The sequence below is a fragment of the Lepus europaeus genome, chromosome 12, assembly GCF_033115175.1.
Source record: "Lepus europaeus isolate LE1 chromosome 12, mLepTim1.pri, whole genome shotgun sequence".
Lineage (NCBI taxonomy): Eukaryota > Metazoa > Chordata > Mammalia > Lagomorpha > Leporidae > Lepus > Lepus europaeus.
In genome coordinates, this window is record NC_084838.1 from 64,198,971 (window position 1) to 64,202,241 (window position 3,271).

Genomic DNA, 3,271 nt, shown 5'->3' on the forward strand with positions numbered 1-3,271 from the left:
CAGGTTACTTACTTTTCCAATGCTGTTAATATCTAATATTCATATTAGCAGTTAATGAGTATTCAATTGACTCCATATACTCACCAATACTAAGCTTTGTCAATTTTTTAATTTCAAGCATTCTAAATGGAGTATAGTAGTGTTTGTTGTGGTTTTAATTTGCATATCCCTCATGAGAAACTGTCACACATGCATTTCATACACTTTTCAGTTCTTCTGAGGAGTGTCCAAATCTTCCCTTTCTGTGGCATTTATCTTCTTAGTATGAATACCAGCTGTAGATTTTTAAAAAATGTCTTAATAGGCTGAGAAAAAGCCATTATATAATTAACACACCATAGGTGCTTAATAAAACTAGATGTTGAACTTAGTTTAATTATTTTTCTGCTGTTGTTGAAAAACTCATATATATTTTCCCTATTATTGTATTAATATGGAAAAATTTCTTAAATGCATTTAATTTCTTAAAACTATTTTGTTTCAACAAAGAAGTTGCTGGGTCATTTGTCTTCTCTCCTTTTGGAACTTCACGTGCATTTTAGAACTTAATTCCACTTAAGTCTGTGCATTCCTGACCACTTTTATCCTATCATTTTCCTCTCTGCTCTTCAGATTAAATAATTTTAGTGCATCTTCAAGGCCATGGCCGGTTTCTATTTGTTTCCTTTAAAATATTTTCTATTTCTTTTCTGAGATTATCTCTCAGTCATTGCAGTTCTCCTTATTTTCATTCCTTGGGCCCAGTGATACTATCTACAAAAGTCCTTGAGCTCTGATATCTGAGTTATCTCAGCATTGCACTCTGCTTCTTTTCTCTTCAATGGGTCAAATTTTCCTGGTTCTTTATATGTCAAATATTTTTAATTTTATCTGTACCTGGTTCTGTATCTGTCAAATAATTTTTAATTTTATCTGGATAAAATTTTTAAATCTGCATTGTAATGGATGTGGATTTTATTAGAGTTTTCCAAACTATGTTTTGTTTTATTTTGTTTCTTCCAGCATAGCATGTTTAAAAAAATGCAGAACATGTCTCGTTTACAGTGAGAGGAAGATGAACTCTCTTATATTTTCATCTTATCTTGTAGTGTTTATTATACAAGGTCTGCCAGCTCCTTGGCTGACATTAACTAGAGAAACCAGGGGCCTCTACTTTGGAGCACTTTCTCCGAGATTGTTTCCTCACTTTCTTGTGACTATGACCCTTGAGGCTTTCTTTTTTTCAAAGCCAGAAAGATTGAAAGTTTTCTCATAGAGGTTTAGCTGTTCTGAGCTGAGCAGGGACCATTGCTTTTCCTCTGGCTAAAATTGCAAAAGCAAGAGTCACTCTGCTCCAATCCCATTTGCTGTGTTTGGACTTCCCTCAAAGTTTGTGTGCATATTTCAATCTGCAGAACATTCAACTAGCTGCTATTTGTGTTTGGTGCAGATTGTGAAGGGGTTTTTGGCTGGAGGGCTGGTGTTAGAAACGTACTTCCCAAGCTGACCTCTAATTCTTACATATTTATTTGAATAATATATGCCTGCTCTTACAGAGTATAAGCTCTCAGAGAAAAATAAGTCTATTTTTGTTTGCAGTGTTATTACCAGATTCTAGAAAAAGTCATTGTTTGTAACAGGCTCACAATAAATATTTCTATGATAAGTAAGTGATGAAATGCTCTTTGCATAGTATAGTAGAAAGGCAATAGTATTAGAATCAGAATTCAAAGATTTTAGTACTAGTGTTGTTAGTATAAAGAATCTGGAGCTACTTTTTTTGTTTTCTCATGTATAATTAAGTGTCTTTGAATGTATCGCTTAGAGGTTCTTCTTTATTAATAGGCAATGGATATATATATATATATATATATATGGCAATTCAAGTTTAGTGCTCCCCCAAAATTTTGACTTTACTTCTCTTCTATAACAATTATCACATTACATTATACAATTTTCTTTATCTGTTTTCCCTTTTATTTTTGAGCATAATAAGGGCAAGGATAGTATCTTTTTTCACCTTTATTATCTGAGCACCAGGCACACAGTTTGCCCCAAGCACATTTCACAGAGGATACATGATTGAATGGCCAAGCAAATTTTTGGTGATTTTTCTTCTAAGTGCGACATCAGGTAGTGCTGATAAAACTACTCAAGATGATGAATATGGCATTCTTGGCAGTTATATTTCCTGTGACCATATAGATTAGACACAAATACTACTCCTGAGACTTGCAGCTTTGCATAGTTACTATATCACGACTGTCAACTTCCCAAAAGACATACTGACCTTTCTTAATCAGTGCATCATTTGGAATATGTGGCAAAGGAGCTTCTTGACAACTTTTAAGCCTGAAAACCATAGTCTGCATGCAAAGATCCCCTTGTGCAGACAGGCCATGATTTCCATCTTCTTCATGCTTGTCATTAGTCTTTCTTTGCTGACCCTGCACATCTTTAACATGCAATCATTAGCAGTTTCTGGATTACTGTCGTAAGAATTTATGATGATCTTCATAGCCTGCTGAGTTACAAAAGTTTCCCACAGGACCGGAGGCACATTATGACACCAACTTGCGTTACTAGCATATGTCCCAAGTTCAATTTAATATACCAATGGCTACTTTAAAACAGGTATTTCTTCCACTTAAGAAATATATACTCCTTTTAATTAATTTTTTTTCTTTTTCCAGTAAAAAAGTAAAGAAAATTAAGAATCAGCAGAAAAAGAAAAGAAAAAGAGAAGATAAAAAAAAAAGATAAAATAAAATTGACATGAATTTAAATAGGCAACTGTCCCTTCCTATGTTTAATTAGACCAGGGATGGGGGATATCACACCTGCAATGGATATAAGTCTCATGAAATCATTTGGTCTGACCTTGCCAAGGCAAACATACAAGGGTTCAAAATTTAATAAATTTAATAAATCTAAATTTTTGATAATTTTGGATTCCACTAAAGATGTTATAAATATCCAGAAATATTTTATTTATAGCATACTATTATTCGTGATTTTATGAAACATTCCATTTATCCTCAAGGCAAATTAATTTCCTTTTTCACTTTTCTTAGGCTTTCTTTCTGTCATTTTGTTTATTTATTTTTATTATTTGAAAGTAAAGGCACAGAGACGGACAGAGAGAGATTTTCCATTTCTTGGTTTGAACAAATATCCACAAGAGTTGGTAATGGGCCAGGATGATACCAGGTGCCAGGAACTCCATTAAGATTTCCCAGATGGGTAGCAAGGACCCACATACTTGGGATACCACTTGCTGTCTCCAAAGGTC